At 40.3% G+C, this 10,553-nt stretch overlaps 1 non-coding gene across 1 annotated transcript; it reads right to left on the minus strand.

Moving 5' to 3' along the window:
• Positions 1–253: 253 nt before the first annotated feature.
• Trnaa-cgc (transfer RNA alanine (anticodon CGC)) lies at positions 254–326 on the minus strand. The gene has a single exon. It is a non-coding gene; the product is annotated as a tRNA-Ala (tRNA).
• Between the last annotated feature and the right edge of the window lie 10,227 nt (positions 327–10,553).

The raw sequence follows: 10,553 nt of genomic DNA on the forward strand, positions 1-10,553 counted from the left end.
CTAAAAAGAGGCTCTCCTTAAACTTAAAAAAAAACACACACACACACACACACACTACATTCAGTTCTGTACAACAAATAGAGGAGGAGGAGATTAGTGTTTAACGTCCCGTCGACAACGAGGTCATTAGAGACGGAACGCAAGCTCGGGTGAGGGAAGGATGGCGAAGGAAATCGGCCGTGCCCTTTCAAAAGAACCATCCCGGCATTTGCCTGAAGCGATTTAGGGAAATCACGGAAAACCTAAATCAGGATGGCCGGAGACGGGATTGAACCGTCGTCCTCCCGAATGCGAGTCCAGTGCGCTAACCACTGCGCCACCTCGCTTGTACAACAAATAGTCATACCAAAAACTGACGTAGCATTTGAGCAATAGTCAGAGAGTAGGGTAGAATACTCCTAATTTCTGGGTGTATATATTGATGAACACTTGAACTAGAAGAAGCATATTATGGAGATTCTCAAACAGTTATTTTCAGGTAATTTTGCTCTTCGTATAATCCTAACCTTGGAAACAAACGTATCAACATCCCGACATATTTGGCATATTTCCACAAAATAACAGCGCACAGAATAATTTTCTGGGGTAACTCATTACTTAGAAAATACTGACTGCACAAAAGCGAGCAGTAAGAATAATATGTGGTGTTCACCCATGGACGTCATGTAGGCATCTCTTGAAGGGGCTAGGCATTTTAACTGCACCGTCACAATGCATATATTAGCTAATGGAATACGTTATAAATAGTCCACCACAATTTGAGAAAAAGTGCGATGTACATACCTACAACACTAGAAGGACAAATGGATGGGTAATAACCCATTGTTAATGCTGCCAATGTCTCAGTGAGTAGCTCCATGCAGCAATAAAAATTTTTGGTCAATTTCCCAATTATATGAAATATGTGGTAGGTAGTGAAGAAAGTTTTAAGTCTAGATTAAAATCATTCCATCCTCTATCTCAATGACGAATTGCTTCTTAAAAACTGGAAGCCATTAAAAAAGATACTTGTATCAAGTGTAGTTGCAGGAGTAGGCATAAAATGATATTGTGTTCTTTAATGTTAACTTTAATCCTGCATAAATATCCCGTAAACTGATTCGTTCCACATCGTTTCGCTAAAAGAATCATTTAAATGATCTATGGAACATCTAACTGACTAACACGGCATTCCCAAAAAGCTCCCTATTTCCCTGTAGCAGGCACTGTTGTAAGTGGTCACACATTTCATGTATGCTGATACACGTACAAATTCGTGCAAATGTAAAGTACACCACGTTTAACAGTGCAGAGGTTACAGGGATTCTGTTGGATATCCATATTTAATCTTCTGATGGCACGCAGTACTGGCAAGCTCCTTGCCAAACAAGTTTGTCGTAACCTACGTGGGCTACACATGGTACATACCTTATATATATATATATATATATATATATATATATATATATATATATATATGTGTGTGTGTGTGTGTGTGTGTGTGTGTGTGTGTGTGTGTGTGTGTGTAAAGTACACCACGTAAATACGTGTGGATGCCACTGAGATTCTATCTGATGTCCACAATTATCCTTACTGTGGTATGTCATCCCGACAACCTCCCCATTACACATGACCCTGGAAACATACATGTGTAACACATGGTACAAACCTCTTAAGAGTTTCATGTCTTGACCATTATTTGTGTGGCTCTAATTTTTGTTAGTGGGGATGCTTTATATTTACACTGATATAAATATGAAGTAGCATGCATGCAATATTCACCACCTGAAGCAGAGTGGAGGCCATTGAGATTCCGTCTCATATTTATTCATAGTTTTTTGGTAGTATTCCTCCCTGAAAACCTACTTACTGGACATGTCTCTGAAAACATAACTGAGTAACACATTGTAAATACCTCGTAAGTGTTCAATGACTCCATTATTATCTTTATTGCTGTAACTATTATAAAATCTGATGCTTTTCATGTACATTCATATATACAGAAACTAGTTTACATGGAAAAAACACAATGTAAAGCAGTGTGAAGGCCACTGAAGTTGTGCCTTATGTCTACATGTAATCTTTCAGTGGCATGCCTTCCCTGTGACCTCCTTTTCTCCAGGTTACTGTCACTGTTATAGAAAGTGATGCTTTATGTTTACCCTGATATAAATATGAAACAGCATGCATGTAAGATACACCACCTAAGCTGTGTGGAGGGCATTGAAATTCTGTTTGATGTCCATTAATAATCTTTTCCTGGTATGCCACTCTGACAAGCTATTTCTGGGCATGTTTCTGGAAACAACATGGTCTACACATGGCATGCTCCTCGTAAGTGTTCGATGTCTCGATTATTCTTTATGTTGTTGCCTTTGTTGTCTGTAGTGGTGCTTTACAAGAATGCTGACATATTCAAGCTGTTCGGAAATTTCCGTTATAGACTTTTAGGGCTTGTAGAGGGCCATGAGTACACTGAATAGGAACCCATGTCCAGAAACATACCGATTCCGTGCTACAGTTGTTTGAAAACATGTTTGCTAGGTGGGTATACAATAGGGTAGTAATAGTAGGGGGTGATTTTCTCAAATTGTCTTAAGTCATTTGATGTCTGTCCTACCTCCCTGACCTGGTTTGAGCCTCATTCACGAGTCTGTGAGTATTAGAGCAACATGGTTAGTTACTAGTTTGCAGAATACACCGACATGATTCTCCTTCATGGCGAAGCTCACAGTAGTGAGCATTCTAGTGGATACGATGAAATATCAACAAACTTAATTAAGTCATGTTCTTGTGAGTTTAGTACAATTCTAAGTTATTTGTGTAACCAGTCAATTATAACTGGGACATTTCCTGACTGGCTAAAATATGCAGATGTTAAGCCTCTATTCAAGAAAGGGGATAAAGAGATACCATCAAACTACAGACCGATTTCACTTTTTCCAGCATTCTCAAAAAGTTTAGAAAAAGTAATGTACAGGCAGCTGCTCAACCATCTGACCACAAATAACATATTATCAAGAACACAGTTTGGATTTCTGAAGGGTTCTGATATCGAGAAGGCTATTTACACCTACAGTGAAAATGTACTTAATTCATTTTCTGTGATTTGTCAAAGGCATTTGATTGTGTGAACCACAACATCCTTTTAAGTAAATTAGAATTCTATGGTGTCACGGGCAGTGCTGCAAAATGGTTCAAGTCATACCTCACTAACAAGAAACAAAGGGTGTCAGTGCAAGGGACTAGAGAATTAAGGCATCAGTCATCATCAGAATGGGAAGAAATTACATGTGGTGTCCCACAAGGATCCATCTTAGGGCCATTGCTTTTTCTTGTGTACATTAATGATCTCTCATCAGTTACACTGCCAGAAGCAGAGTTCGTTTTGTTTGCAGATGACACTAGTATTGCAATAAATAGTATGTCAAGTGTAGTTCTAGAAAGATCTGCTAATGATATTTTCATGGATATTAATAAATGGTTTAAAGCCAACTCACTGACATTAAACTTCGAAAAGACTCACTATATGCAATTTAGAACCTGTAAGAGATTTCCACCCAGCATATGCATAAAATACGAAGAAGAGCAGATAGAAGAGGTTGACAGTCTTAAATTCCTGGGATTACAACTTGATAATAAATTCAGTTGGGAGGAGCACACCACAGAACCGCAGGAATGCCTTAACAAATCTGTATTTGCAATTCGAGTGTTAGCAGACATAGGCGACATAAAAATGAAAAAGCTTGCATACTTTGCCTACTTTCATTCCATAATGTCACATGGTATAATATTTTGGGGTAACTCTTCAAGTCAAACAAAAGTTTTCAGAGTCCAAAAGCGTGTAATACGTATTATTTGTGGAATAAATTCACGGACGTCCTGTAGAAACCTCTTCAAAGAACTGGGTATACTAACTATTGCCTCTCAGTATATTTACTCATTAATGAAATTTGTCCTAAATAATATATCTCTTTTTCCAACAAACAGCTCAGTTCATACATACAATACCAGGAACAAAAATGATCTGCACAAGGACTTAAAAGCACTTACTTTAGTTCAAAAAGGGGTCCACTACTCAGGAACACTCATCTTCAATAATTTGCCAGTAAACATAAAAAATTTAGTTACAAATAAAGATCAGTTTAAAAGGAGCCTGAAAGACTTACTAGTGGCCAACTCCTTCTACTCCATTGGCGAATCTTTTAATAGAAACAAATGATGTATTGTATATATTCATACTATTAGTATTGTTATTTCAGCTTAAAAAAATTGACATGTTCCACATCCACGAGGATCTCCTCAGCACGGATCTATGGGACGTAAACTAATCTAATCTAATCTAATCTAGTGGAGACGATGGTTGTCGCCTGTATTAAGATTGTTCTCCTCAATGTCCAACTCCATCGCATACTGTTTTCAGCATAACTGTGAAGCGGATTCGAGAAGGAGTACCTTCACTGTCAGCAGGCGTGGCTGTGGTGCTCCAAGGAGACGCCTCACACCTCTACTGGAAGAGGCCGTACTGCATCACGGTGAAGAGAACATGGCAGCCAGTAACCAAGTCTATTAATGTGCAGAATTGTAAAAAAATGTGATGTACTGTTTTACGCCTAAACAATGTCTTGTAAAAGTGGTCGTATTACCAACATGACTTGAAATGGTTGTAGTACTGAAATGGTACTTTTCCGGACATGGGTTAAAATTCAAATTATTATCTACTTATGCCCCTCTACAACTCCTAGAAGTCTGTAATGGGAATTTCCAAACGAACTGTTATATGAACTAGTGCATAGGTAAAGCAGACAGCCTAAAGCAGGGTGGAGACCACTGAGATTCTGTCTGATACGTTTACTCTTTTGGTGGTATGCTTCCATGACGAGCTCCATACAGGACTTGTATCTGTAAACATACACTGTGTGTTGAAAAGTATCCGGACACCTCCAAAAACATACGTTTTTCATATTAGGTGCATTGTGTTGCCACCTACTGCCAGGTACTCCGTATCAATGACCTCAGTAGTCATTAGACATCGTGAGAGAGCAGAATGGGGCACTCGGTGGAACACACGGACTTCGAACGTGATCAGGTGATTGGGTGTCACTTGTATCATACGTCTGTACGCGAGATTTCCACACTCCACAACATCCCTAGGTCCACTGCTTCCGATATGATAGTGAAGTGGAAACGTGAAGGGACACGTATAGCACAGGCCGACCTCGTCAGTTGACTGACAGTGACGGCCAGCAGTTGAAGAGGGTCGTAATGTGTCATAGGCAGACATCTATCCAGACCATCACAAAGGAATTCCAGACTGCATTAGGATCCACTGCAAGTACTATGACAGTTAGGCAGGAGGTGAGAAAACTTGGATTTCATGGTCGAACGGCTGCTCATAAGCGAACATCACGTCGGTAAATGCTAAACGACGCCTTGCTTGGTATAAGAGCGTAAACATTGGACGATTTAACAGTGGAAAAACGTACTGTGGAGTGACGAATCTCGGTACACAATGTGGCGATCCGATGGCAGGGTGTGGGTATGGCGAATGTCCGATGTACGTCATCTGCCAGCGAGTGTAGTGCCAACAGTAAAATTCGGAGGCTGTGGTGTTTTGGTGTGGTCATGTTTTTCATGGAGGGGGCTTTTACTCCTTGTTTTTTGCGTGGCAATATCACAGCACAGGCCTACAATGATATTTTAAGTACATTCTAGCTTCCCACTGTTAAAGAGCAATACGGGGATGGCGACTGCATCTTTCAACATTATCGAGCACTAGTTCATAATGCACGGCCTATGGCGGAGTGGTTACACGACAATAACATCCCTGTAATGGACTAGCCTGCACAGAGTCCTGATCTGAATAATGCAGAATACCTCTGAGATGTTTTGGAACGCCGACTTCGTAGCAGGCCTCACCGACCGACATCGATACCTCTCCTCAGTGCAGCACTCCTTGAAAAATGGGCTGCCATTCCCCAAGAAACCACCCAGCACCTGACTGATTGCCAGCGAGAGTGGAAGCTGTCATCAAGGTTAAGGGTGGGCCAACACCATATTGAATTCCAGCAAAGCCGATGGAGGGCACCACTAACTTGTAAGTCATTTTAAGCCAGGTGGCCGGATACTTTTGATCACATAGTGTACATGGTGAACACATGGTATGTACCTCATAAGTGTTTGATGACCTTATTGTCTCCCTCTTCCTGTCACTGTTATGAACAGTGATGCTCTAAATGTGCATTGAAAGATATATGGTATGGATGTAAAATACGCCACCTAAAACAATGTGCAGGCCATTGAGTTTTGTTCCGATGGATAAACTTAATCATTTGGTGGCATGGCGTAAGGATGAATTCATTATGCTGTAGTCACTGTGGTTAGTGGTGATGCTTTACAATTATGCTCATGTACAAACAAAGTGGCATGAATGTAAAATATACCACTTACAACAGTGTGAGGGCCATTGGCATGCTGTCTGACATCTGTATTTAATTATCTCGTGATATGGCCGTTCTGCTGCACATCCCTCTGCAAATATACGTAGATGAGACATGGTACACACCTGATAACTGTTTGATGTCTTGATTATTATTTGTCTTGCTGTCACTGTTGTAAGCGGTGATGCTTTAGATGTATGCTGATAAATACACATGAAGTACTGTGCATGGAAACTACACCATCTAATGCAGTGTGGATGCCACTGAAATTCTGTATGAGATCCATACTGTATATTTCAGTGGTACGCCACCCCAATGAACTATTTATTTCCCATTTGCTGTCATTATTGCAAGCAGTGATGCTTCATATATAAGCTAATACATGTGTGACCTTGTGAGCATGTAAATTACGCCACCAAAATCAGTGCGAAAGCCACTGAGATTCTATCTGATGATCATACTCTATATTTTGATGGTTTGCATCCATGAAAAGCGCAATATGGATATATATCTGAAAACATACATGTGTAACACTTGGTTTGTGCATCACAAGTGAAATAATGACTATTATTCGGGTTGGTTTCACTATTGTAACCATTGATGCTTTACATGTGTGCTGATATAAATATGAAGAAGCGTGCATGCAAAGTACAGCACCTAAGGCTATGTGGATGCCATTGAGATTCTGACTGGAGTCTGTACTGAATCATTTGTTGGTGTACCTCCCTGACACGCTCCTTACTGGACATATATATACTAGTGTGCATGTAAATTACGTCACCTAATAAAATATGAGGCCACTGAGTTTCGTTCCTGTGTCCCAACTTCATCATTTGATTAGTCTTTTGGAGGTATGCCATCTCGATAAACTCCTTATATTTTAACCACTGTTGTAAGCAGTGATACTTTACATGTGTGCAAATACATGAAATAGCATGTGTAAAGGTACACCACTTACAGCAGTGTGGTGGCCCCTGGCAAGTTTCTGATGTCTGTACTTAATCTGATGGTGATATGCAGTCACGATGTGCTTCTAACTGCACGTTTCTGCGAATATACTTGGGTAACACGTGGTAGTAACTGTCTGATATCTTGGTTATTATTTGTGTTGCTGTCACTGGTGTAAGCGGTGGCGCTTTGAATGTATGCTGATAAGTATATGAAGTAGTGTGCTTGTAAAGTACGCCAACTAAAGCAGTGTGGGAGCCATTGGTGCATTCCTCATAACTGTTTCACATCTTGAGTACTATTCATGTTGCTTTCACTGTTGTTAGCGCTGACGCTTTACATGTGCCCTGAAAAATGCATGAAGTAGTGTACATGTAGAGTACAGCAACTAAATCACTGAGGAGATCATTCAAATTCTGTTTGACGTCTGTGCTTAAACCTTTGGATGGTATGCCATCCCGATGAGCTCTTAATTTCCCATTGCTGTCACTGTTGTAAGCTGTGATGCTTTACATGTATGCTGATGTATGTGTTAAATTGTGAGCATGTAACATACACCAATCAAAAAAGTCTAAAAGCCATTGAGATTCTGTCTGGTATCTCTACTTAATCTTTTGGTATTATGGTCCCCAACAAGCTCCTTACTGAACAAGTATTTGGAAACATATTTAGGTAACGCTTGATATGTACCTCGTGATTGAAGTAATGAATATTATTCCTGTTAGGTTCACTGTTATAAGCAGTGACACTTCATTTGTATGCTGGTACAAGTATGAAGTAGTGTGCATGTAAGGTACACCACCTGAAGCAGTGTGGAGGCCATTGGTATTCTGTCTGATGAGTGTACTTAATCTTTTGGTGATATGCTGTACCGATAAGACCATTATTGGATATATATCTGGAACATACTGGGTAACGCACTGTATATAACTCATCTGTGTTCTGTATCTAGATTTTTCTTCCTGTTGCTTTCCCTGTTGTTTGTGGTGATGTTTTATGTGTATGCTGATATGTATAGGAACTAGTGTACATGTAAAGTACACCATCTAAAGCAGAGTTGAGGCCACTGAAATTCTATCTGACATCTGTACTTAATCTTTTGGTCATATGCCATTCCAACAAGCTTCTTGCTGGACGAGTTGCTGAAAAAGTACATGGGGTGACTCATGGTATATGCTTCGTAAGAGACCGAAGTTTTGGTTATTACCCCTCTTGCTGTCAGTGTTGTAAGTGGTTACACTTTACATGTTCACTAATATTAGCATGAAGTAGAGTGCAAGTAAAGTACATCACCAAGTGCAGTGTGGAGGCCTTTGTGGTTCTGTTCATTGTCTCTTTTCAATCTTTCAGTGGTAAATCTCATCCACGAGCTCATTACTAAAATTATATCTGGAAAAATAGATGGTATACATAAATATTCAACTTTCGATTGTTACCCTGTGGCTATCAGTATTGTAAGTGCTGATGCTTTACATGTATAGTCATAGAGATATGAAGTAGTCATAGAGATACGAACTAGAGTGCATGTAAAGTATACCACGTAAAGATGTGTGGATATCATTGGGAATCCTTCTGATGTCCGTTATTAATCTATCATCTGGCAACTTGCAGATGTCGCAGGCACTGAAGCACTTGGAATTAAAAAACAGCAGCAGCTTAGCGTTACGAGTTGTGTCGAATACAGTGCAGTGCTCACCGTTATTTCCGGATTGTGTCTTTTTACATAGTTTTGTTATAAATACCGTATTTGTAGAGTTTTCATTCGTTTCATGTGTTCTGTGATTTAAGACCTATGTTAAGTGGAAATCAGTGGTGTGTTCATAAATTAGTAGTATCTTCCGCTCGCCAAATAATTGTTATGGATTGTGTGGTGTCACCGCCAGACACCACACTTGCTAGGAGGTAGCCTTTAAATCGGCCGCAGTCCGTTAGTATACATCGGACCCGCGTGTCGCCACTATCAGTGATAGCAGACCGAGCGCCGCCACACGGCAGGTCTAGTCTAGAGAGACTCCCTAGCACTCACCCCAGTTGTACAGCCGACTTTGCTAGCGATGGTTCACTGCCTACATACGCTCTCATTTGCAGAGACGGCAGTTTAGCATAGCCTTCAGCTACGTCATTTGCTACGACCTAGCAAGGCGCCATATTTAGTTACTATAATTACTATCTTCAAGAATGTATTCTGAACAGATAATATTGTGAATCATGTACCGTTAAGAGCGACGTTCATCATTAATGGATTAAAGTTAAGTATCAAACTAATTACGTCCGCTTTCTGAATTCTCATTCCTTGTCATGTTCCAGACCTCTCGTCAGTATAGTTTTTCCCTCCTCACGCCAGCATTGGCCTCCACTTGTAACACGGTGTTGGCTCTTCTGCTAACACAAAAGATGGTCTTGGATCCATTATATTGCTTTAAATAATTTCCTAATAGCGTCGGTTTAAGAATATTATTAGAAAATGTCGTAGTTCTATACTTCTCTTTCACTTCACCGTACTACCTATGTTTAACGAACTCCGATTGTGTTATTCTATTTCGGCCGGCCTCTGTGGCCGAGCGGTTCTAGGCGCTTCAGTCCGGAACCGCGCTGCTGCTACGGTCACAGGTTCGAATCCTGCCTCGGACATGGATGTGTGTGATGTTAGGTTTAAGTAGTTGCAAGTCTAGGGGACTGATGACCTCAGATGTTAAGTCCCATAGTGCTTAGAGCCATTTGAGCCATTTTTTTATTATTCTACTTGTGCTCGACGCCTGGATGTTAGCTTCACAACTCACCGAAAGATACGTTTTATTGAATATTACTGTATTACAGTTTAAGTGTGTTGTAGCACTTTTCAGTTTACAACAAGAGTGACAAACATGGATGTTTCTGCAGGTTAATTGGTATGCAAGAGACATGTTAGTACTGTGGATTGGTGTTTCATTGGGGAGAAGGCAGCGGGGAAGCTAAAAAAGTGTCAGGTGAGGCTCTCCCATGAGGTTCTACATTAAAAGTTGAGAAAAGAAAATCGTGGTGCAGGGAAAAAAGATTTTTGCCCTCCAGGCCGAATCAGAAATGACATTTTTCGGAATTAAATAGGCTAAAGGGGAAAGGACACGATGGGAGCTTTGAGAAGGTGACAAGTAATAAGCGAAAGGAGAAATCCTCAGAAATCACATTTCAGATTCTGGATACCATCAG

This window comes from Schistocerca nitens, chromosome 3 (assembly GCF_023898315.1).
Source record: "Schistocerca nitens isolate TAMUIC-IGC-003100 chromosome 3, iqSchNite1.1, whole genome shotgun sequence".
Taxonomy (NCBI): domain Eukaryota; kingdom Metazoa; phylum Arthropoda; class Insecta; order Orthoptera; family Acrididae; genus Schistocerca; species Schistocerca nitens.